This window comes from Triturus cristatus, chromosome 6 (genome assembly GCF_964204655.1).
Source record: "Triturus cristatus chromosome 6, aTriCri1.1, whole genome shotgun sequence".
NCBI classification, from domain to species: domain Eukaryota; kingdom Metazoa; phylum Chordata; class Amphibia; order Caudata; family Salamandridae; genus Triturus; species Triturus cristatus.
The window spans coordinates 1734735892-1734763037 of NC_140589.1; the positions used below are offsets into that span (position 1 = coordinate 1734735892).

The following is a 27146-nucleotide window of genomic DNA, read 5'->3' on the forward strand; positions in this document are numbered from 1 at the left end:
TAAAATGCATAAGATCAGTAAGATACTGATACGATAAAAATAGTTAACCCTATATAATTCATTTGATGCACTACAATATACAGATCCCATGCAATAATCCGCAGGGGTAAGTAATGCCCTGCTCCATCAATGGCGACCCACAACCAATACCTATTGAAGACCGGTCTAAAGATCAGCACTGTCTCAAGAGAAGAGGCCGACCGCAGGCACAACCCTTCAACAGGAGATCTTTTTTTGCCTAAGCTTCCACATATACAACAGGAAGAGTGAAACAGAAATACAATTGGCTGTCTGACACCGCTTCTCAGGATCCTAATCGCTGTTCTGAAGTCCCAAATTCCCAGGTTACGACAAACCTGAAGAATCCACTTCCTTCTCTATCCAGGATATGTCGGACAGAAGATTACAACATGTTCTATAGTTTCAATCGCCTGGGAACAAAAGGGACAGTACCTATCAGATTCTTTGGGAACACGCAGCGGTTTTGTCATAACAGAACAAAGTGGCAGGGTCCCTATCCGAAATTTCATATAAAACGACTTAGCAATGCTCAATGTCGTCCAAGAAGCCTTCCAAGCTATATTCATCTTTGAATTCAAGAAAGGAGGCTGAACGATACCTATCCTAGTATGCCCTAAAGATGCATCATCAATGTTGCACCATAATAGACCCTTTAACGTTGGTTTTGAAACCCCAGTGGCTACTGTGGGGGGGAACCTAGGTCCCCGCACACAATGTGTAACAAGCAAAGCTTTACAAACATGAGCCAAGGGATCCTGATGCCCTAGCAAACCCAAAACATCCTTCAGACCCCGTCGGTTTTGCGGGAGCTCAAGGGATGCCCAAAGCCTACGCCAATTCAGTATAGGTCTCAGTCCCACTTTATCAACAAGAGATTGATAGCCAAAATCAAGATGTGAAGACATAAGTCCGGTACCAACAGGAACATCGATAAAAAGTCGCATAAACCGATTTTCAAATTTCCCCAGGTATCGAACGTCATTATGACCCCCAGAGCTGCCTGCCATATAGGGTCGCCCCAAGAGCTTATATATTGTACATTTGAAGGGCTGGAGATATTGGACAAAATAAGGAACCTCGTTGCGATCTCCTAATTCCCCCTAAATATTGTTGGAAATTTGAGCTTACTCTTCTGTATATGTGGTAACCAATCAAACTGCTCAATGAGCCTTACCCCTAAATAGTCAAATATGCAAACTCTCCAGCGGTACCCCATCATGGGTCAGATTGGGTTGGGTCAAAGAGCAGCGATTAAAGACTATGTACTTGGTTTTGCCAACGTTAATCTTTAGACTCCTCTGTTTGCAGAAGAACCCAAACCCATTCAAGAGCATCTGTAACCCCATAGGTGTTTTTAAAACCAGGAGTGTATGGTCTGCAAACAAAAGCGCGGAACCTTTCCCCCTGGCTAGTCACAATTCTCTAGCTGGATCACCAGATTATGTATAAAAGAAAAAGGGTTGGAGCTAGCACACACCCCTGCCTCACGCCCCATTCGACTGGAACAGGGGCTGTCAACCCATCCTGGGACCTGCATCTAACCTTGGCAAAATTGTAAGTGTGGAGTCTAGTGATAACATCCAGGAGGTACTTTGGGACCACAATTTCCACCAATGCCTTCCATGAAGACTCCCTGGGTATAAGGTCAAAGGCGGACAGAAGGTCAACGAAGATCACATATACAGAAGCACCACCCACAGTAACGAACTTCCAATAAACAGCCGTCAGCATTTGTGGTTGGGCGTCAATCAATGCCATCCAAATCTGCAAGGGGGGGGGGGTTAGTTTGAGGTGGAAACAGAGAATCTGTATAATACGTCAGCCTTTGATAGCAAGCGCCTATGCCCACGCCCCTGCCTGGGTGGCAATCGTTTGTAAAAGAAGTCTAAAGGGACAATGTTAATGTCATCTCCCGAGAAGTAGCCCCTGGCACCAGAATGGATTATGCGGCAGGCCAGGGTTTTTGCAATTATTAACTCAGTCCCCGCTCAGATGCCTAGTCGAGGGATCAAACCACCCACCCTCCTTGCAAACAAAATATCATTGTTTTCAGAAATATTGAAATCAGTATGGCGAGTCAGCCAATGAGAGGCTTTGTTTTTAAGCTGTAGAGTTGATCGCTCCCCAGGGGAATTTAGAGGCGGCATTCCAGTCAAAATGCCCACATAATGGCAACAGTCAGGGGGAAGATTCAAGCAGGACTGATTGGGCAAAGGTCAGGCCTGTGAGTGGGATTCTTGTTTACGCAATCCGTTCGTGACGGCAGGTCGCCCCCGTGGGACTCCTCCACAGAACTCAAGGCACCCACAGCTTGCGAAAACAGGAGGTGGCCAGTGTCGGCAGACGTCTTTCCATGGGAAGGTAAATGGCTGATGGTAGGGACAGTGCTTTTGGCCAAGGGCGTAGGTGGTTGACAAGGAACCTGATAGACTGACAATTAGTAAGTTGTTGTTAGCTGAGAAATAGTATCTTCAAGGCTACGAATCCTCTCCACCAAAGGAGTGCCACATGCAACCACCGATGATTTAAACTGCTTTAGTACGCAATCCCAGCCAATATTTGGGGCCTCAAAGTTCACCCCATTAGAGCAAAAGGTACCAAACCCGGCTGCAATGAAGTAGGCTCAGTCTCAGTGGATCTATCAATGGTCCTCTGGCCTTTGTATGCTCCAGGTCTGACCCCTTGTTTAGTTTGGAGTTTCCTTTTAGCAGATGGCACACTATCACCAGTGTTCATAAGGTCAGAATTACTGGGCAACCTAGTGGTAGACGATGAATGGGCTTGCTCAGCAGCCACAATAGACGGTGGGCCACAAAATGCAGAGGGGTCCTCACTAGCCACTCCAGAGTGAGGCCCTAACAATCTTGATGAGGGACTACTAGGGCCCTCTCCCAAGTCCAAGGATCAGTGTGTCTCTGCTAAATCAATTTCTTTGGCAATTCCACCAACTGCGTGGGCCAGAAAAGAACGGAGTGTAGTGCCTAGAGGCGGCTTGGCAGTGGCATTATCTCTGTCGAAAGGCAACTTACATTTGCCCATTGTTCCCTGAATACTTCTAACAATGGTTGTGAAAGAAGGACATATCAAGGAAAGCCTCAAAGCACTTTCAGGTCCAGCAGCCAAGAGGGGTTGCCCAGTCCAGCCTCTTCAAAGCGATGACGCGGACAGGACGGCATGCCCTTGGCCGGGGCTTTACTAGGGCACATCCCGGGCTGAGGGAATTGAAGCGCGCTCGTTCGGGACATGGCTTCATGCCCCGGTGTCCCCATAGCCATCTGGGGCATGTAGTGCGGCAGTCTCTGATTCCCCACGTTGCAGGAATGGAAGCGGGCTTATCAGTGCAATGTTTTGGGTGTGGCTTTCAGCCTTATTGATCCTGTAGCTATCTGGGGCATGTAGCGCGCCAGTCTCCGATTCACCCATACATATCAAAGTAGCACTGTATAAGACAAATGAGGCCATACACCATGAATATGGGACACTGTAATACAAAACTATATAGCCACCCACCTAGGAGTCCTAGAAGAATGCAGCGTAACACAAGTACTAAAGAACAGCATGTTTTACGATAACACATACTGCAAGGCACAGAGGGGACGCACATATCAGATGTGGTTTGACGAATCCGCACTCCCCCATTCAATCAACCATAGCTCAGAACCACAGAACATGAAGCAGCTTCTAAAGGTGGAATATGCTTGCTGTGCGCTGATGTACACTGAAGAGGAGCCTGAGGGCAGGACCCAGTGGATGTCTTGTAGGACACATGGCTATGTTTTTTTTCACGTGGCTCTGGATGACATTAAAGGTCATATACACATTTGAATGTGGTAACGGCAGAGTAAAAGGTCTATTAATAAGTGGGCTGCAAATCAACAGTTAAACAACTTAAAATAAAATTATATCTTGGCATTTTTCTTGCTTCTGCCCTCCCCTCCACCTTCACTGCGTTGCTTCAGCTGCAACTTGCCCCATGTTTCTTCTGCGCCTTCCCTCGAGCTTTCCAAAAACAGATAAACACTTTATTGTCGTTTTTTCTTTTTGTTTTGTAGACATGCACATGCATGATGCGCACACCTACAAAATGACACAATAGGCTTTGTTTCCCATGTTGCACAGCATCAGGGATGCTACACAGCATGGCTAAAATGTGGTCCCAAAGGCGAGACGTACTGGTTTTAACAGTGCTTGTTTGTAAGAGTGAATAGGTTAGAGTTTTCCGCAAAATGGTTGCCGTTCAAAAACATTGGTGGCAGTCAAGTGGCGCATGGGAGGCGCAAGGCCTAGAGGGGACTATATTAAGAGTGACTTGGGCTTGCATCAGTGAAGCTGGATGTCAGTTGGAGACATTGAAAACTCCCTCCACCAAAGAATTTCATGTCATTGACATTTACAAGACTTACTCATAAAATCAGGTAACAGAACACAGAACAAGTTCTATGTTTTGTGCCACTGGCCAGACAGAGTCCGACTCCCAAATTCTTTATTGTTGCAGTGAGTAGTCCCAACAATTGGCAGTGTGTAGTAATATGGAAGTGCACGGTCAATTGGAGAATGTTATATAGATTGCCTTTTCCACCAATATTTACCATTTTAATTTTGAGCCACGATTGAGACATGCTTATTTGGTTTATGTTTTTGTTGCTTATTATATTTTAATCAACTTTTTTAACCCTGTTGGGGAGTCATTCCGGATGCAGTGGAAGTGAATGCTTGCCTTCTAGATTTATCGTGCCTGCTAGCAAAAGCGAAAATGCAGAGGTCCAAGAAATAAATAGGAGATGTAACGGAGTGATTCTCTCCCCAATTCTCTAGAATAGCTTCAGAGAATTCGGAGCAGCGACACCAAGAAAGGAATTAATTTTCAATCGGGTATTGTGGTGGACAAAGGTCACAGTATTTAAAATTGGACTGATCTATTCCAGAGTCAGACACAAGTGACAATAAAGGTGTATAGCCATCAGGAGGACCTGCATTTAAACTTTCTAAACAATTCCATCCTCACTCTGAAGTCGCTGAAACCATCCCTTGACACTACTGCAGGGGCGAAACGGAGTCCCACTAAGAAACAACACAACAACACAGCTTAACGAAGCATCTGAAAGGCCCTTGAAAAGGTGGACACGTACACGGTGATGCCCAAACATGCAGCAGATTCTTAAACCAGTGTGCCTGTTCAATCTGCACAACTCAATGTCCTCTCCAGGACATGAATACATATTTGTCCAGACTGGGTTCAAGTAATAATCCTGAACAGCAGCTTCACCTCAACTTTTTTAATGTATGCCCAGAAGCAGTGCAGGCAGCAACATTTTAGAATCAATGCCATAGACCTCCTTTGGCGGGAGAATGCCTGATCACGTCAGTTAGGGTGACCAAGCGTTCCTAAATTTCACAGACTGTCTGTAATTTGGACCTCAAGTCCATTGTCCATGAGGATCCCTTTTACGGATGTCTTTTGTCCGTCAAAGGGGCCTTGCAGGGAGCAGAGCTGTTCCCCTGGAGAGGCCTCAGCTCCCTGATAGGGCCCCCTCGAACTCATCCTCGGAGCACAAGAGCAGACCCCCCCGGCCCATTGTCATTCTGTATGCCGGTTGATTGTCACATACAGAATGACAATGGGCCAGTTTGAGCTGTTACAGCATGTGGTGGCCTCCTCCTGCCATGGTCTAGGGCAGGGCATTCTGTTAGAGTTAGATGGAAGAAAGGTACAAAACAAATGTACAAAAACGCCCATGCTGCTATGTGCCAGTTCATGAAAAGAAGCTGGCGAAAGAAGTAGAATAAAAAGGAGGTTATAGTTTTAACACAGTCTCATGATTTCAGAGCTGAAGCATTTTTTTATATTATATACAACAAAGCCATAGTTGCTGTTTTTTTATTTATTTTATGCAACTAATATTCATTGACAAAGCCAATAGTCATGGCTTGTTGTAGGTCCAATGTTACTGGATGCAATGATAGAAACGGCAAAATACCAGTCGGGCGGCACATTATGCTCAGCACATATTTGTAGCTTAGGGGTTTTAAGGCAGTCACCTCACATCCTGGCACTGTGCATCATGCATGACTCATGACTTCCAAGTTTTCAGATTGCCTATGTGCAGGGGCATAGTGATCCCCCACCACCCCACCTCTTGCTATAGGAACTACAGCGAGGGTGAAGTTCTTTATGGGCCTCTTCTATCTGCAGCTCAGTAGACAAAGGCTCAGTTCATAACTAATGTGAAAAGGTGGGTGAGTGAATAAGTGAAGGAATTGGTAAATGGCTGGATTAGTGAAAGGATGAATGGATGAGTGAAAGGGTGAATGGATAGATAATGAGGGAAAGGATGGGTGGATGCTTAAGTGGAAGGATGGATGAGGATAAATAGATGGATGTATGGGTGGAAGGGTAGATGGATGGGAAAAAAGGATGGATGGATCAGTAAAAGGACAGATGGATGAGTGAAAGGGTGGATGATGGGCTAGTAAATGGGTGGATGGATGAGAGAAATGATGGCCGGATTGATGAATTGATAAGTTAAAGGGTGAATGGATGGATGGATGAGAGAAAGAATGGATGTAAGGATGAACGAGTGAGTGAAAGGGAGGGTAGATGGACAAAAGGATGGATAGATGAGTGAAAGGGTGGATGGATGAGAAAAAGGATGGATGGATGAGTGAAAGGATGGATGAGTAATAGGGTCAATGGATGGATTCATGAGTGGATGAGTGGATGAGTAAATGGATGAGTGGTGGATGGGTGAAGGGTGGATGGAAGGATGGGTGGCTAAGTGAAAGAAGAATGGAGAGAAAGGGAGGATGAATTAATGGATAAATGACTGAAAGCATGGATGAATGAGTGCCTGGATGAGTAAAAAGAAGAATGTAAAGATGGAGGAGTGAAAGAATGCATATGAGTGAAAGGGAGGGTGGAGAGCTGGAAGAGAGGATGGATGGATGAGTGAGTGAAAAGTTGAATGGGTGGACAAATGAGTGACTGGGTGGGTGGAAGAGTAAGTGAAAGGATGGTTGGATGGGTGAAAGGGTAAATGGTTGGATGGATGGGTGGAAGAGTGGGTGGATGAGTGAAAGGATGGCTTGGGTAAATGGTAGAATGGATGGATGAGTGAAAGGATGGATTGGGTGAAAGGATGCATGGATGAGTGAAAGGGTGGAGGATGGATGAGGGAAATGATTGATGGAAGGATAGATGGTGGATAAGTTTGAAATGGTTGAAAAGGTTTGGATATGGATGGAAACAGATGGAAGGACAGAATGACCAGCAACAAGCTCCCCGAAGATGCTGGAGCAAGATCACCGCCGACCAGCTCACCGCCTCCCTGAGCCAAAACCCACCCACCAACACTACGGACCCCAACGAAGCAGCCCGCAACGTCACACAGTGGATCACCAACTGCGCCGATGCCCTTGCACCACTGAAGAACCCCCCTAGCAATCACGATAGCAAGAAAGCCTCATGGTTCACCGACGACCTCAAAGACTCCAAGAAATCCTGCTGTTCCCTCGAGAAAGCCTGCCGCCACGACCAATCTACAGAAAACATGACAGCCCTCAAGAACGCCATCCGCAACCACCACCAGCTGATCCGCACCACCAAAAGGACCTCATTCAGAGACCGACTGGACAACAACAACCACAACAGCAAGGAACTCTTCAGCATCGTTAAAGAGCTCTCCAACCCCAGCGCCAGCAACAACGACATCACGCCGTCGCAAGACCTTTGCGACTCACTCGCCACGTTCTTCTACCGCAAGATCGCCGACATACATGACAGCTTTGGCGCTCAGACTACATACCCATCCACCGGACCTACGCCCCCCACCACCACCCTTTGCGCCTGGAACCCCGTGAGTACTGACACACCACCCACACGATGAACACCATCCACTCCGGCTCCCCAACCGACCCCTGCCCACACCACATCTCCAACAAAGCCGGCTCCATCATCGCACCCCAACTCAGAGATATCATCAACAGCTCCTTCGCATCCGCCACATTCCCAGAGAGCTGGAAGCATGCGGAAATCAGCGCCCTCCTGAAGAAACCCACCGCAGACCCCACAGACCTCAAGAACTCCCATCCCATCTCGCTCCTCCCCTTCCCCGAAAAAGTCATCGAGAAAACCGTCAACAAACAGCTGACCACCTTCCTCGAGACCAACGGCGCCCTCGACCCATCACAGTCCGGATTCCGAGCGAACCACAGCACTGAGACCGTCCTCATCGCAGCCACCGACGACATCAGCATCCTACTCGACAACGGTGAAACTGCCGCCCTCGTCCTCCTCGACCTGTCGGCTGCATTCGACACGGTCTGCCACCGCACCCTGACAACCCGCTTCCACCACGCTGGGATCCAAGGAAAGGCCCTGGAATGGATCATCTCCTTCCTCTCCGACAGAACTCAGAGAGTCCGTCTCCCGTCCGTCTGCGCAGTAGCCACCAAGATCATCTGCGGCGTACCCCAAGGATCTTCACTCAGCCCTACCCTCTTCAATGTCTACATGAGCCCCCTCGCACGCAAACACAACCTCAACATCATCTCCTATGCAGACGACACCCAACTCATCCTCTCCCTCACCAACGACCCCACCACCGCCAGATCCAGCTTCCAGGAAGGAATGAAAGACGTCGCGGAATGGATGAAGCTCAGCCGTCTGAAGCTGAACTCAGACAAGACGGAAGTCCTCATCATCGGACCATCCCCCTCCGCCTGGGACGACTCCTGGTGGCCCACAGCTCTGGGCCCCGCCCCCATACCCACGGACCACGCACGCAACCTGGGTTTCATCCTGGACTCCTCCCTCACGATGACCAAGCAAGTCAACGCCGTTACGTCTACCTGTTTCAACACCCTCCGCATGCTCCGAAAGATCTTCCGATGGATCCCCACTGGAACCAGGAAGACGGTCACCCAGGCCCTCGTCACCAGCCGACTGGACTACGGGAACGCCCTCTACGCTGGGACCACGGCCAAACTACAGAAAAGACTCCAGCACATACAGAACGCATCGGCACGACTCATACTAGACATCCCTGACACAGCCACATCTCTCCCCACCTGAGAGACCTGCACTGGCTTCCCGTCAACAAGAGGATCACGTTCAGACTCCTCACCCATGCACACAAGGCTCTCCACGACATGGGCCCCTCACGTTCTACACACCTACCCGCCAGCTCCGCTGCGCCAGCCTCGCCCTCGTCACACGGATTCGCAGAACCACCACAGGAGGAAGATCCTTCTCCTACTTGGCGGCCAAGACGTGGAACTCCCTCCCCGCCCACCTACGACTTATCCAGGACCACCTCTCCTTCAGGAAGCACCTCAAGATCTGGCTCTTCGAGCAGTAGCGGCACCCCCCCCCCCCAGTGCCTTGTGACCCTCGCGGGTGAGTAGTGCGCTCTACAAATGTGATTGATTGATTGAATGAATGGTGAAAGACTGAATGTTGGATGAAAGAATTAATAAGTGACAGAATGTAAATTTGAAATGGTGGATATCAGGGGTTTGATGGAAGTAAGAATGGCTAGATCCTTGGACAAGAGAGCTCGTCTGGGGAGGGTTGCGATGACTTAATTTGCTTTCTTGGTGCCATAAGAGCTTTAGTTCAAAGTGGGAGGTATTTAAATTTTCTGGCTACTTCCTTGCCTATGTGTTACTATTCAGAATTTTCTGTGTGCTTTAGCGTGGATCTATACATCCTGCATACAACATTTTGAGTGACACCCAACTGCTATTTGAATGTTACACTAGTAATTGTAAATGTTTGCATGTTTTGTTTTAGGTGTAAGGTTTTAGGGGGAGCCTCATACTGCAACAATAAAGAATTTGGGAGACGGACTCTGTCTGGCCACTGGCACAAAACATAGAACTTGTTCTGTTTTCTGTTACCTGATTTTATAAGTAAGTCTTGTAAATGTCAATGGCATGAAATTCTTTGGTGGAGGGAGTTTTCAATGTCTCCAACTGACATCCAACTTCACTGACACAAGCCCAAGTCACTCTTAATATAGTCCCCTCCAGGCCTTGCGCCTCCCATGCTTCACTTGACTGTCACCAATGTTTTTGAACGGCAACCATTTTGCGGAAAACTCTAACCTGTTCACTTTTACAAACAAGCACTGTTAAAACTAGTATATCTCGCCTTTGGGACCTATTGCCAACACATTTTAGCCATGCTGTGTAGCATCCCTGAGTCCAGTGAGCTGTGCTTGAGATGTATATTGTGTTTATAGCAATAGGCAAGACGTCAAAAATAAACTAAGTAATAGTGTATCAACAGTGGCTTATTTAGGAAAGCTGCAGGGAAAAGCACCATTGTGACTTCAGTGACCTAATGCAACTCTCTGCGAAGGCCTCATAAGCAAAGTCAGATTCCATAGTTTAAGTTCCATTTGCTGAAACACCCATAATGCGTTCCCTATAGTGGGTTCATCACAGCAATCCTCCCTTTAGTTCGCCTATGTGTGTGGCTTTACATCTCACAATGGCACTCAGATATGAGATGCAAGTAACAAAGTCTATCCGAGCCGATCTTCTTGACCACATCTCTCACCAAACATGCTTGCTCAGGACCATGAGTTTTAAATAAAATATCAGACTGGACAACAGTAACCATATAGATTATCATCATATGAAATACCACAAAAAGACCTGCACAGTTGCTCAAAGCTGCATGCATACCGAAAAATGTGAAGTGCACGATTGTCTCAACCTAATATAAACTTCTTTTAACTTGTGCTTATGTGGTTGTCTATTTATTTACTTTTATACTATTACGCAATTTCCTCTGATGTGTCTGTAAAAGTTAACTTTTGTCCCGAATTTTTGTCCTGAATTTTTACACTTAGCGTCCTGAATTTGTACCCATGCCAATTGGTCACCCTAGTTACTTCATAGGTAGCAGCTGCACAAGACTAGGCACCAGGCGCGGTGCGTCCATTGGGGCGTGGGGGCGTAGCCCCCCCGCCCGCGCCTCGCGCCCGCAGCTCTCCCTCTCCTCTGTGAAGCCCGCGCCTCGCGCCCGCAGCTCTCCCTCCTCTGTGAATGTCAGTCAGCATGACGTCGGACCGTGGGCGGTCCGCGTCATGTTGACTGACATCATTGTCAGACACATTTGGGAAAGGCAGCACAAGTGCGCATGAGTGGGCATGGAGCTTATTATTTTACTCCGTGCCCAGTCATGCGTACTTGTGTTTTTGCTGCCTTGCGCATGCCCATTAGGAGCCCCTCGGTCTCCTAATGGGCAGGCGGCGGGCGAGGAGTAGGCGGTGCCGTCAGCCAATCCTGGCGCTGCTGCAACGCCAGGATTGGCTGAGGGCCGGGTTGCCAGTCACTTGCGCGTCACGGTGTTCCGGACCGTTTGAAGGAGCAGAGAGGCGCCAACGCGGGCCAGGAGAAGGCGAGGCGGTCACCGGTCAGGTAAGTGTTTTTTAATTTATTTTAGGGTGGTTAAGGTTTCCTGACTGTGACCCGGGCCGTCGCTGGTGTATGTCACGTGGTTCCTTCTGTGCACGTTTGAACTATTAGCAGTGGTCATTCTGCCTTTGTGCATGTGGTGTAATTTAACATTTCCAAAACCTGTTTTACGGGTTTACTTTTCAACTGTATTTACCAAAGGCGCATGCTATCTGCTTTCAAAGGTGTTTTGTTACCAATTGTGTTAACCATAGGACTTAGCCACTGCCTGTAAACGAGCGGGTAAGCCTCTGATTTTCACGAATACGGTTGGGTATCGTCTCCCTGGTATTCGGCAAGTTTGGCTGGCATCCCCTTCCTGACTGTGTTCTGTTTTTTTTTATAACTGTTTTAATTATCCCTGTACAAAATGTGCATAGTGGTTTTGAAATGCAGGGAGCCTCGTTCTGTAACCTGTACTCCAAGGCACTGTAGTAGAAGGGTGCCTGCTCTCATTTTGGAAAAGTTGCAGCTGATAGTTGACGGTGTGAGCGGTTCGTAATGCACCGAAAGCTGTGCATGTTTCGGGTGTATTGGTGTTACCATCGTGTTATTTTACAGCGTCCAGCATGATGTCGAGGCTGTTCACCCAGATTACCCCTGAGTGTTTGGTAAATCCATTGCTGCCATGGTCCTGCGGCTGTTTAATGGGTCTGCTACGTATGTTTCGAACGTGTCTTAACATTAGGCTAAAATTAGATATGGACAAATTCCGTTTAGTAACTAAATTAGCTTTTTTAATGTTGTGTGTTTAAGCCCATAAACCGGCTCCCTAGCATTGGCAGCATATATGCCTAAAGCGCATGAAACAGGGAATATCTATGTCGCGATACTCTTGCAGGTGGGTGCTCTGTCGTGCCCGCTGTATGTTGAATGCATGTTGTGACTTCTCGGTAAGTAATACTTGAATGCTTTAAACTTTGAATGGAATTCCAGTCCCACGTCTTTGTTGTTGTTCACCTCTCGGGTTGTGGCACTGTCTGTGGACTGAGTGCAACAAGTACAGCATTGAAAACCTTACAGTTGAAGTGGGTTTGATGTTCTCTTCGGAAGTGTTCTGTGGAGAACTGTGATTGTGCAATTGTTTTGCGTCACGTGCGCATAGTAACATAACATTTACCAAAGGCGCATGCTATCTGCTTTCAAAGGTGTTTTGTTACCAATTGTGTTAACCATAGGACTTAGCCACTGCCTGTAATCTAACGTTTTGTGTCTTGTACAACCAAAGCTGGGTGGCTTCAAACTTGTCCTGATATCACCCGATACTCAGTTATACATCATGTTCATCAAATAAGATTGGCTACGTGTTTCACAATTAGCATTTGGTGTTTTAAATAAACCACAACATGCAACACTTATGGACAAAGCCAATAATCATACATTTCACTGGTAGATGTAAGTCATTTGTGTGGATCCCATTTGTGTGGATCCAGGCCTGGAAGTATGAAAGGATAGTGAAGCTGGGGCAGTGACGTTAGACTTACTGGCAGGCCTGGGAGTGCTAAAGGGTGTACAGGAGTCTGTAAGGACAGCTGAGCTGGAGCAGTGCCGGCAGATTTATTGACAGGCTTGTGAGTCTGAAAAGACACTATGACCATTGCTTTATTAACCTTCTTGCTTTTGCAAATATGCTTTAAAATGCACCATTTGCTCACTCTTTTTTCAAAATTTTCTCGGGTAAAACCCCCCGAACCCTCCCTATAACATTGGAGCTCGCTCGCTACGCTCGCTCGCCACCGCGCACTCACCACAAACTTTGCGCCCACCACTTTCAAATGTCACCAGCCGCCCCTGCTAGGCACTGAATTCTGCAGGTACTGAAAGGAGCAATGGATTCTATAAAAAAAAGAGGTCATCCGGGCATCGGGCCCTCACTGAGCTACCCTCTGTCCACTGGTAGCTTTCAAGTATTTAAAATGTAGAATACAAAGCTGCAAAAAAGCCAACGAATCACGGTGTCCCGTTGCAAATGTTGCGCTTTGTTATTCATTAATTTGACGTCAAATCTCAAAATTATCTATGTATTCTTGTTTTCCACCACAAGATGGCGCCGTACCTCCACTCTTTAACCGGAGGAATCCGAGTAAACTAACGACTGAATCTGCTGGTGAAAAGCGCCTTTCTCGTCTTACAAGAGGTCTCTATTAGGCTAGAACAGGTCTTGAGTCGATTGTGTTTCAGTTCAGAGTGCACCAGGCCTGGCAAGTTGTTCAGCACTTTTCCTACTGCAGTATGATCCAAGCTGATCTGCAAATGTATAAGAGGTATTCACCCATACCATCCATCACATTTATTGTATTTTCGGCTTCCACTACTATGTATCCCATTTGCGGCGATGTCGACAGAATCTGACGAGGTCAGTGCCTAACAAGCCAACAACGAAGGGAATGGGCACGTAGACAAAATTACTCATTTTCCATACTATATGCAAATAAAGGTCTTGTTTTGGCCATAAGATGACGCCGTTTGTGCTACGGCATCAGACATTCTTCCTGAATATGAAGCATGCTAGTACTGACACGGTTATGAATGTGTGACCGGTACAGTTAGAATGAGAGGAGTAAACACATTTAGAGTCTTAAAAATATTCTTCTCTTTGTCAATCGCACTGAGACGCTCAGTGATCCTGTACATCTAAAATGGGAAAATGCTATTCACCAGTATGCAGACGACTTTAAGCAACACACCGTTTAGGAATGACTTCACCAGCTACGAGTGGCAAAATCTCTGAGACATACATTTGACAAACACCAACTCTCCCAGAATTTACCTCCAAATGAAAGCTGGCAGGTCAACTGCACTCCCGACAGATAACCACCATTGGGGCCGATCTTCATTGCCGGCCACTGGAAGCAAGCTTCAGGGTGTACAAAGTGCTGCGCCGCTTTCAATCAAGGTTTCCTGCAAGCCCCCGGCACAGGAGAAGCTTAGTTGCAATTGCTCACTCATTAGTAAAGACGTAACAAACGCACACATTGTTAGCTTCCAATGCTTTTACAGTTCAGTTTGTGGATTGTTTTATTCGCAGCTCTGCACAGTGCTACTTCTATTTTTCAATATCCAGTTTTCAATGCACGGAGCTGCCTCTTCGAGTTCAGGTGCGGCTTTTAGCTGCTGGTATCCAGAACCCCTGGGCACTGCTATGTTTCTGGATACTCCGAGCCCCACAGGATCGTATCCGAAAGGAAGGTAACTGAAGTACTGCCCTAGACGGTGATGAGCCAGAATATCGAGGCTAATAAATTCGACCTACCATAATATCAAGTTAAAAATATGGTGGAATGGAAACATCGAGTGCAAGAATATTGTTGTCAAGAATATCGATTTGAAGATTAGTAATATCCATTTTAAAAATACAGAAGTTATTAATATCGTTTATAAAAATATAGTTGTTTAAAATATCGATTTTTTAATTAGTGTTATGTATTTTAGTATATATATTAAATGTCTGCGATGTATTTTATGTATAAGTATTGTTTTTTTTTTCTTTAATATAGGTGTCAAATTTTTAGCAGTTATTAATTGTATTTTAATTAACATTTGTGTTTTTTAGTTCCGTAGCGGGGTGTGGGTTTATAGGGGAATGGGGTGGGAATTAACTTAATTATATTTATAATAAATTAATTAATATTTCTAATTTATTAATATTAATTTTATTGAGATTTTATATTGTTAATTGTGTTTTTAATTTTGTTTGGTAAATTTTAGGTGCAGGATGTGGGGTTAATAATTAGTTGTTAATTAACATTAATTAATTGACAATTAATTGTGGTAATTGTGTAATTCATTTTAGGTGTGGGGAGTATAGGGATAAAGGGGGAGGGAAGTAATTTATCTTAATTAATTGATATTCAATTAGGGTAATTGTTTATTTTGTTGCGTGTGGGTTTTAAATTTTTGGGGGGTAAAGAGTGGGAAGTAAATTCATTTCACTTTATAATTAGTTGTTGAATCTATTAGTTTCTTAATTGAAAATAAGTTTTAATTGTGCAATTCATTTCTTTACAGTTTAATTCAAGCTGTGGGTTGTGGGATTATTGGGGTAAAGTTTGGTAAGTTTATTAATTTTTATGAGTTATGTTTTTTAATAATATTTCTTTAATTGGTAATTAATTATGTTAATTATGAAGGTACATTTTTTTAAATATAGATGTGAGTTGTGAATTGTGTGGTGTTATAGGGTAGGAAATAAAAAAACTAAAGTTAAGTAATAATTAATGTTTTTGATTTCTAAATAATTTTCTGATAAAGAATATTTGTTTGAAAATATTTTTTTTGTTTATTTAATAAAATATTTGTAGGTATTTGTCATATGTATTTAACATTAGATGTTTTTATTTTTTTTTAATTTATTTGTATTTACAGATTAGATTTTTCTTTATTTTGTTGGTTTTTAAATATTTTGTTGTTAAAATTTTCTTTGCTTTTAATTTTAAACTGACAGGAGTGTGAATATTAATGTTACCCCTCCACAATCCAACACTTTCCCTACTGTTGCACTTATTGGAGTGGGCATAGTCATTTTTACCCCTCTGTTATCCAACACTTTCCCTATTGTTGCACTCATTGGCGTAAGAATAGTAATTTTTACCTGTCCGCAATTTCAACACTTTCCCTACTGTTGCACTGGCTGGATTGGGAATAGTGAATGTTTTCCCTCCTCTATACAACACTTTCCCTACTGTAGTGGGAAATTTAAGTTTAAAGATTTTTAAATAGTTTAATGTTTTAATTTATAATAGGAGTTTTTTTAATTAGATTTGATGTTACTGGTATATATCTCTATATAGATATATATATATTTATTTAGTTGTACATTTTTATATAATTTGGAAATTATAAAATAAATAAAGTAAATATATATGTGTATATATTAATTATTATGTATATGCGTTTAACTTTTTTACATTTAGTTTATTTGTTATATTTGCTAAAATGTGTATTAAATTTAATTCATTTCTTTACAATTAATTTCATTATTAAATATATTTAATATTTATTATTTTATATACAAATCAATATTTTGTAAAACTATGTTTTTGACATCTATATTTTATTCCCGATATTTTTGTACCCTCCTGTTTAAGTAAAGGGGGTTGATACTTTTGCATTCTGTATTTTTACCTTGATATTTTTTTCATCTATATTTTTGAGGTCGATATTCTGTCAGTGAACTACCTTAGACTTCAGAGGAAATGCCTGGGACTCTGGAAACCTCCTGCCCTTTGGTCAACAGATCAGCCCATGAAATTACAAGAATGGTCTGGAAACACAAGAAGATAGCTAGACCTCTGGAGAGAATAGGAGAAGCTGCTAGCGCAAGTGACCAGAGACGAGAGGCAAAGGTTGCCCATACAAAGGCAAGGCCAGTAGCTTCTTATATTTATGACCTGCATTTCATTCTGGACAACGGCCTACTTATTTATTTATTTAGAGTTTTATAGAGCGCAAACGTGACTCGATTAGGGTATCAGAGTGCTTCACAGAGAAGTAGAAACTTTCAGTGGAAAAGAGCAAGCAATCATAACTAACATCGGAGAGAGAAACAGAGAAAAGGTGACTGCCTCACATCTGCCCTCTAAGGTTACACTGAAGTACACTTTTTGCAGCATCCTAGACAACACACAAGAGAGTATAGGTTACAAATAACAAATTGAGCACAGCCTGGCCGATCAGTGGTCAGCCTCTCAGGGAGGGAGTACATAGACCATTATAGTGAGTATATAACGGTTTGAGAGGTTGTGTCCCGACAAGAGTTAATGAGTAATCTAAGCCGTAGTTCGAAGAATGCTCTGGGAGAGTGATATGGCAGGAGTCTGCCCATTAGAAAAGTCTGGTCTTCCTTCTTAAATCTTGACGAGTTTTGGATTTTTCTAATGTTTGGCGACAGCGAGTTCCACACTCTAGGAGCAGCCCTGGAGAACACCCTGTTGTAGGTTTTCCTCTTTCGGAAGAGAGGTGGCTTCAGCACCAGGTCCCTAGTGCTACAGGAGTGCCTGCCTCCTCCGGATAACACTATTTTCTGAGCTAGGTATGAAGGAGACTTAGCATGTAGTGCTTTGTGTGCGATACAGGCCAGTTTGGAGTTGGATTCTGGCTTCGTAGGGAAGCCAATTAAGTGACTTCAGGTGCGGAGTGATGTGGTCGAATGTTTTTGAACCTGTTAGGAGTCTTGCGGCTGCATTGAGACAGGCTTTTAAGGGAGCGGTTGAGATTTTGGGCAGTCCTGAGAGAGCTGTACATCCGTATTCTATCCTGGAGAGGACTAATGCCTGCACAGCCATTTTAAGGCCCGACATATCTAGGAATGGTTTGAGTTTTCTGAGGTAGCTCAGGTGAAACCTGACGTTTTTGGCGAGAGTGTTGATGTCGGCCCGCATGGTCAGGTTCTTGTCCAGCGTGACTCCTAGTAATTTGGCCGAGTCCACTATGATCGGGGTGCAGTTCAGCGCGGTGCTTGACTTGGTCCATTCTAAAATGTCAGTGGAACTTTTAGCAGGGGTTATTAGTAGGAATTCGTTTTTTTTGCGCATTAAGTTTGAGTTGATTACTGGCTAACCATTGCATAGTCAATTTTAGCGCCTCGTTCATTATCTTGAGCTCCTCAAGGGATGAGATTTTGATGTAGATCTGCGTGTCATCTGCGTACATATGGAGGGAGATGTTTGCACTATGCATAATAACCAATAGAGGTTCCATATATACGTTGAAAAGGGTAGGGGAGAGAGTTGAGCCTTGCAGAACTCCGATCGTAATCGGGGAGGGAGGAGATAGATTTCTGTTAATAGTCTTTAAGAGCAGTTCCGCAGAAAGTATTTAAACCATTCGAGACCAGTTCCTCCTAACCCCATCCTGTTTTCGAGTCGGTCTAGTAGTTTCTCATGGTTAACTGTGTCAAACGCCGATGATAGGTCCAGAAGAATTGAGAGACCTGTTTGTCTTGGTCTGGTGCTTGTAGGGCGTCATCCACAATATGGAGGATTGTGGTTTCAGTACTGTGATTTGGCCTGAAGTCCGACTGACATTTATCAAGCAGCTTCAATTTCGTTGTGTTGGCTGAGTTGTTGTTGCACGCATTTTTCGAGCACTTTCGCTAGAAGTGGAATATTGGATAGCGGCCTGAAATTGTCCGGCACAGCAGTGTTCAGAGTCATTTGTTTTAGAATGGGGATGACTTGGCCCGATTTTAGGGACTCAGGTATGGAACCTTGTGTTAAGGACGCGTTGATTATTGTGGTCCAGATCGGAATGATAACTTGGCTGGCTGAGGACAGACAAGAGGTGAGCGGGTCACTGAAGTGATTGTTTGGTTTTATGGATGCCAGGATTTCGGAGATGTTGCGGTCATCATATAGACTGGAGGGAGACCAGTGCGCTTCATTTCTGGGTATTTTCAGATAGAGGTGTGTTACTGCATTAACTTGTAGCACCGGCGGATGAGACAGATCGACCGCGGCAGATCTCAGATCCATTTTCAATGCATTGATTTTGGCTGAGAAGAAGGATGAGAACTCTAAGCTTATTAGGGGTTTTGTTGTTTCTTTAGAGGATTTGGCCAATTTGTTTGAATGTTGTTTAACCATTTCAAAGAGGTTACGAGGTCTATTTTTTGCGTTCTCCAGCTCAAGTCTAAAGAATTCATTTTTAGGTTGAGCATTCGAGACCTCTTGTATATACTTTAGTATATACTTTAGTATATATACACACTTTAATATATACTTATATGTGTATGTACCTTGAGAGCTCTGGAGATCAGCCCTAGGACTTGTCCGCCTCCGCTTTGGGACTTTCTTTTCAACTGCCCCTATTTAACGGTCTTGATAGAAAACGACCAGCAGAGGTTAGTAAAATACCAGAATCACTTTAGCATTCTCTAGATTCCAGTCCATAGAAATTGTCTTCCACGAGCACCTGTAGACAATATTTATTTTAAAATTTTGTATTTTCAGTGATATGACCACCGAAAGCCCTGCTTTTATATTAAAAACAGAGCTTTGAACTATACCATTTCCCACTGAAAGGCAATATTTCTCTCCATGTGTTCCCATACCTGCCGTGTCACACAGTTTGGTGCTTACTTTCCCGCCATGTTAAAGAACAGTAGATGTTTCAGCACCCAGGCTAATGTGCTGCATAGCTAAATACATATAAGGTCCCAAAGGCGAGACCGAATGCATTGCAAATGCTTGTTTATGTTGAGAATATTTCTGTTATATGCCTTTCTGGTCTTTCTAAGATGTTTTATCTGGGGGAATGAGGGATGTGGTCTCCATTTCCATTCTGTTAATCTCAGATTTCTCCAAGTTTAGGGCCCCCTTATACCAAAGATTATGGTCTTTCACCTGCATTCTTTTCAATTTTATTAGGGCTAGAGAGTCAATTACATCACACATTGTTGAGTTGCAGTGTATCATAAGTTCGCTAATATTTGAAAGCTTAGCGGGCGGGGGAAGTTCCATCATGCTGCCAATTTCTCATGGTATAAGCTTTGTGTACCTCACCCAGTGTTTAGGTTTCAGTGATTGCGCTGGCCATATCTTGATTGTGCCCTTTAAATAGGAGGTAATAACATGGTGGTCTGACCAGTCACAGGGAGCAATCGAAGATAACCTGACAGCCTTTTCCTTTGAGATAATCCAATCTAACATAGAGCCTTTCGTGTGGGTTGGCCAAATGCAGGCTTGAGTAAGAGATTGGTCTGCAAGGAAATCTTTGAGGATGTTGACCTGACTAGTGTGAAAGTCGTTCCAGTGTAGACTGAAATCCCCCATGAAAATATTGTTGGGTTTGGGGGGGGGGGGGGGGGGGGCACATTTGCCTTTATGATTTCCATGAGGTGGTTGATGAAAGGGTCATCCATATCCGAGGGGGGGGGGGGTAAAAGGTGTGCAGTTTGCAGAGTTGGTTAGATTCATTCCCAATGGAAAAGTATGAGGTATTCGCAGGAATCAAGAGGTTCTGAGAGAAGTTGAGTAACGGCGAGGTCGGAGCAGTGAATGCAGGAGATACCTCACCCTTTTTTCACTGGTCTGTCTGGTCTCACGATGCTGTAGTTTGGAGGGACCAGTAGATCCACGCAAGGCGATGACGCTTCATTGAGCCACGAATTTGTTAAGATCCCCACATCAACTTCTTGGCTAAGGATGAGGAGGTTGGTTATGTCGGAGGCGTGCTTCACTGCTGAACGGCAGTTGTGTAGAGGTCCTGATAGCGACGTCGCTGAGTTCCCCGCAATTGTGTTGTGGCATGTGGTGGTTCCTACACATTTTATCAGTTTCAGAATTTTTTTTGAAGGATCTCTCAAAAACTGACATGACATCTTTCTTTCCAGAGAACTATGTTCCCCTCATTATCTGTGGTTTAGGTGGGATCAAGGTGGTGCAGCTGTAGAGTCAGGAACGAGAGTAGACCTCACCTGCTGAGTTAGCATAAAATTCCAAGCTCACAACAGTGGACTCTTAAAAGTCAATATAACCCGATTTCCCATCCCCTCCAGCACATTAACATTTGTATGTCTCTATAGGCCACCGGTGGCCGAGACAGCGTTCAAGGAAGGAGTCACATACCTAATTAATATATCTTGGCATGCTATAATTTGTCGTCCTTGATTGTCAGTGATTTAACACTGGGGTAAATGAAAAAGAAATCACAAGTTGTGGCTTTCTTTTTTGCAACAGCTGGATGTGCAGGGGATGGCACAATGGCTGAGAGTGCCCACTCATGAGAAAAGCCACATTACACTGGATCTTGACAACCAGTAATCCCATTCCTCAAATAATAAAATATATTTTGACTACGTCTCGGTCTCTAGTGCATTGGAATGTCAGTGGGAACAGACAACACTATGCACAACTAGAAAGAAATTGCTAAAAGATATTTAAAGGAATTAAAGAGACAAGATGGATAATATCGTTTAAGGATCTTAGCAAAGGTCACCTACCCACTTTTAGTTCCAGCTGTACAACGGTTTGCAACAATCTAGACCTACTAAAATGCATTGTAGTACATGATAAAGCAAGGCCCTTGCAAAGAACGTTGAATAAGTAGCTGCAGCAGATAAAAACTGAATTTCTTCAGCATAGTGCAAACGAAGAAACTGGCAAAATGGCAAAAGTCTGATGGAAGCCTATGGACAAGAAGAAATTCAGTTTGTGGCACACTAAGAGACATGCCACTGAATTAGTCAAGAAACTGCGTCATGGAACCGGGTGGCAGAAGCAGGTAACTGCAATAGAGAATTATTTCTAGTTCAAGGAGTTCAACCAAGATAAGTCTGCCTTCTTCTGTAATTCCTAGCTGTATTTCGTCCCAATTGCTTGTTAGGTCTCCCACTAGAGGACTCGTTTATTAATGTATCCTCTCAATTGAAAATATTGGATTTTATTTTAACAGAACATTCTCGTTGGAGGGACAGGATAACCAGCAAATAAACAGATCAAGCTATAAGGTCTATATTTTATCCAAACTACTGCGGATCCACGTAGAAGGTGAGAGTTCCAATAAACAGGCATTTACAGAATCCCAGCTCTGATACCGGTATTCCTTTCTAGAAGGGGGAAGGCAGAAAGAATTCATCCTCAACCTTTGGGCAGTAGCTAATCTAAGGCACTGGGGCGGTGTTGGCTTGCTTTTAATATAGCTCCACTGGGTACCCATTTTGTGAAATAATTACTTTTTGAACCCTAACTATGTTGAATGAAAGAGCCTGCCGGAATGCCTTTGCTCAAATAGTCACAGAATTTATGACTTTCCCCTGGGTGGACTCTCAATTCATCTGCAAAAAAAGTCTGTGGTGGTGCCTTTTTATAAATACAGGATGTTGGAAAGTGGTTTAATAGTAGTAATAAGTATGGAGCTACTACTAGTAATAAGGCCACAAACACAATTAATGGTTCAGTCAAGGTCTCATTAAAATAATCTCTTGCTCAACCCTTAGTAGCTAGCTGCTACAGGCAGGTTTACCTTAGGAAACAAGTGTGTAAAGCATTTAAAAACAACAATACTTTAAATAAGTACAACACAACACACAGTAAAAATCCCACACCAATTTATAAAAACAGGTTATATTTTTATGAACACCAAAATGAGAACAATCCAGTATAGCGAACTGCAGATATGAATTTTTAGTGTTAAAATCTATTTTATAGTAACATGATACACAACAAGTCGCCTACATCCATTGGCCGGCGGTGTCTCGGTCTATGAAAGCTGGCGTGTATCCTTTGGTAACAAAACAAGAAAACGAGAAGATAGAAGAAGAAGGACAGATAAAGGGTGGGCCAGGGCTGGGGGGACAGTAAGCGGAGGGGTGTTGCCGACAATTAAGTTTCTCAGGTCGGGTCCAGTGTCTAATGGTCTATGTTTGGTGTCTGTGCTGTTAGTCGCAATATTCGCAGGTAATGGGGACAGGATAGTTCTCGGAACTCCTCCGACAGGTGTTGTATACAGGGTTGCCACATTTTGTCGAAACGCAATAATTGCTGTGTAGCTATTGCGGTTAGCTTCTCCATACCCACTATGTCCCACACCTTATGCAGCCAATCCTGGTGCGTCGGGATGGTTTCCGTACACCATCTAGCCAGTAGAGTTTGTTTCGCTGCTCCCAACAATAAAGTGATCGCTTTGCCCTTATTTGTTCTCAGCAGATAGGTGAGGGGGTTGGGAAGACCAAAGAGTATGTAACTTGGAGATGTCTGTCTGATACATGGTGTTGATCGCTTCTAGGACTTTGGACCAGAAAAGGTCCAGTTTCGGACACTGCCATAGGATGTGTGCAAGTGTACCCTGTTGCCCACAGCAACGCCAACACTGCCCATCCCCAAAGCATTCCATGCAGCTATCCTCCCTGGAGTATGGTACCAATAATGTGCAATCTTTAGGAGCTGGACGTGTTAAGTGCAGAGGTATGTACCCAGTGGAGAATGTCACTCCACTCCTTGTCCATGAATGGCCGTTCACATTCTTTCTCCCACCTTGCATGAACCAGTGAAGTAGGGGTGCGAGTGTGCGTTATCAGAAATGAGTAGCTTTTTATCGTTTGTCCACATGAGGATTCACTTCTCTAAAGCATGCAACACTCTATTAGCATGCGGGCGGACCCAAGGCTGTGTGACCCAACTTCAAATATTGGCAGCCTGCCGTATCCGGCAGGCCATTGCAGGCTTGCAGTGTGCAGAAGTCCATCAGTCCATTGGCATCGAACAGGTCCCCAAGACGTTTGCAGCTGGCCTCCTGCCATGCACCAAACGCTGCTTCCGCGGCTGCAGATGGGAAGTCCAGGATCCCTATCAAAGGGGTCTGTGGGGAGATGGGGGTGGAGAGACCATGTTGCAACTGCACCCTATCCCAAACTATTTGTAGCTCGTATTACCGGGGAAACAAACTCCCCGTGGCCTATATGGTTTTGGTAGCCAGGGTATCTTCCAATTGTGCGTAGCCGCAATAGTTTGAGCGATGAAACACCAGTGCTTTTCGGGCGGGACCATTCTCCCATGCTTCGGAGCGGTGCCTCCTGGTAATGGTCACGCAGGCTCGGGACACCCAATCCCCCTGCCGATAGTATCCTTCCACTTAGTGAGGTCTTTCCTGGTCAAAGTTAAGAGCTTCCCATAGTTATGCATGGCAGTAGCTGTAAGTGAGGGATGTATTTTAAGCCTAAGATACGGGATACCACCCTCTGCCCAGCGGTACGGGAATCGACCACCAAGTCAGGTACACTCCGTCTCTGAAATGGTCAAGCAGAGGATGAGAGATTTCTGGGTATTCATTTTAAATCCAGACGCATCCCAAAATGCAGCGAACTCAGTCACGGGACTCCAGGGATATCTATGGGTCTGTGAGAGTCAAATGTATATCAATCAAAAAAGAGAGGGGAGACTTGGAGCTAGTTGAGGTCCAATACCCGTGCTCCATGTAGCAATATAAATCCAAGAAATGGGTTACTGTTCCTATGGGAACACGATTAGAATCCAGAGAGAAAATAAGGTAAATCGGGGGAAGAGGAGATTCTAGGTTCTGTTCTCACGAACAGAGACAATCACAGATTTTGTCTCTTGTTGCCCTCACTCATCCCAAGAGATGTCATGCTTCATCATCGGGCGTTGCCAGTGCACACAGTCGAATGCTTTCTCAGCGTCAGATAGTAGGAGTGTTGGGATACGTGTTCTGTGTGTCTTATCCAATAGAAGACAGTCTTTTTGTGTTGTCACTACACCTCCTTTCTAAGATGAAACCTGCTTGGTCTGAGTTGACTAGCCCTTACACATAGGGGGCAAGCTTGTGCACTAGAATACTGGTAAAGATTCTCATATCTACGTTAAGGAGGGAGATTGGATGGTAAGACGCACACTCACTGGGATCTTTGCCCATTTTCAGAATTACTGTGAAGGTTGCTTAGAGCATCGATTCTGGCACTCCGACTTCACTGCTCAGGGTGTTAAATAATCTTGGTAAGATCGGGGGGGGGGGGATCTGGGGGCCGAACAATTTATATAACTCAGCCCCATATTCATCTGGGCCCAGCCCTTTGTTAGGCTGCAATCTATGAATTGCTAAGAGAACCTCCTGGATGGCGATGTAGTTTTCCAATACTGCAAAAGTAATCTCTTCCGGCATCCAGGTGGGGGATAAGGGGGGCACTTAAGCTAAGTAAGTTTCGACATCTGCATTTTGAAGCTGTTCCGCCTTGTAGAGATTCTTCTAAAAATCTCTAAACTCATTTAATATGTCTGCGTCAGAGGAGCACCTTGTGCCATCTGCCTTCTGTATCTCGGAGACCCTGTGGTCCACTGCTTGCGCACGAAGACGGTGCGCTAGCATTTGTCCTGCTTTATTTCCCCCACATAATACTTTTGGCGTATTCTAAGAAGAGCATACTCCGCTCTTCCCAGGTCTATGGCGCTCAACTGCTTATTTTGTTTATAAAGAGTTCCTAGGCAACCATAAGGTCATAGGCTATAACAGACCTTCAACCTACAAAGATAGCACTACACTCAATGTACTGTGAATTTATAAAACAATCAATTTTATTAATACAAAACTTTGATTAAAATTGCTGCGAAGTTCATAAATTTATGAAGTTCAATATCAATCAGCAATGAACATGCATAAAGTGGCAGGACAATATAACACAGTGTCTGGCGAAAAATGTAAAGGAACTATATCACAATGAAACCTAAGTGCCCATGAGTGTCTTAATACACATGAGTAAACTTATTTTTCCAAATAATCGCACAAAATGATGCAACACCACAATATATACAGACACATCACAGAACACATGAAAACAATACAATAGGTAGAAGGAAGGGACACAATAATGTTAGATAAAAACAATGCAATGTTGGTTTCTTCAATGTATCGACGCGCGTTTCTGAGAACTTTTCGTCTTCATCAGGAAAACCACATTGAAAACTAAATGCCAGGATGGTCTAATGAAGTAGTACTTCCAGGTGAATCACTGGAAGGCATCCAAACATGCCAGAAGAGCGAATGTCTTATGGATTAAATGATATACCCAACAAAGTAAGGTATTCAAGGACATCTGATCAGATGGGATAACAGCAAACAATAGGGCAAGATCTTAAAAATGTACCTTTGTCTGACGCTGAAGTTGAAACATCAGGATGGAGCATTCTCATCTAATTGATATCCGGTAAAATCTTTTTTTATATGTGTGATACAAAGCAAAGAATCTTCAAATTGGCGTCAGCATTTGAAACTACCCGTAGACTGAGTGCCTCAACGGGTGCACGAGTCCTTGAACGATATTTCGGGAGACTTTAGCTCAACGGCTTCTTTGCCACCGTTTGTTGGTGGCAAAGTGCTACAGAACCAGACCTAGCATGAGCCGACTTTAGTTCCTTAATCTGCGGTTCCAGCTGCCGGTGCATGTCCCTCTGCTCCTTATTGTATCCCGCTGCTACAGTTAAAAAAATGTCCCCACAGAACCACGTTCAGCGTTTTCCACAATGTGTGGATGGTAGTCCCTGTTGTGTTATATTCTAGATAAGTCTGAATGGCTGACTGGGTTTCTGTTCTTATGTTGTCGTAAGTTTGAAGTTTTGTGTTCAGCCGCCAGTGACAGTGGAAGGAAGATCGTTCTCTACAATCGAACTGTAGGAGGAGGGGGGGGGGGGGGGCGGGGGGGCGGGGGAGTGATCCATGAGAGACGCTGCCCCGATTTCTACTGAAAGTGTTTCGCGTGTGACTACAGGCAGTGTGAGGAAATAATCTATGCGCACATACGTCTGGTGAGACGCTGAGTGGAATGTGTAATCTATGACTGAGGTGTGCATGTGTCTCCAAACATCCGTGAATCCCGCTTCACTCAACCATTGCCTAGGGCCCCGTGTTAGGCCCCCATCCTGTCCTGATCTCAAGGATGATCTATCCCTACAAGGGTCCATTGCCAAGTTGAAATCTCCTCTTACAAAAATTTCCTTATCTGAAGAGGTGTGCAACAAGCTCAGGGCCTCACCCAGGAATGCTTCTTGTCTCTCATTCGGGGTGTACAATGTGGCAATTATTTACTTAGCACCACGCAAACTGACCTGTAGTGCCAGCAACCTGCCTGGTATTTCCGCAAGGACTTACTCTACCTTCCCCACAAAGTGTGTTGCAAACAGGATCGCCACACCGCCCTTTTTAGTAGCCCCCCAGGA

The 27146-nt window shown here is 44.4% G+C and overlaps 1 protein-coding gene across 1 annotated transcript in view; it reads right to left on the reverse strand.

Annotated features, from left to right (window-relative positions):
* The window catches only part of TAF1A (TATA-box binding protein associated factor, RNA polymerase I subunit A), a 519167-nt gene that overhangs the window by 448435 nt on the left and 43586 nt on the right, over positions 1-27146 (reverse strand). The window lies entirely within an intron of this gene.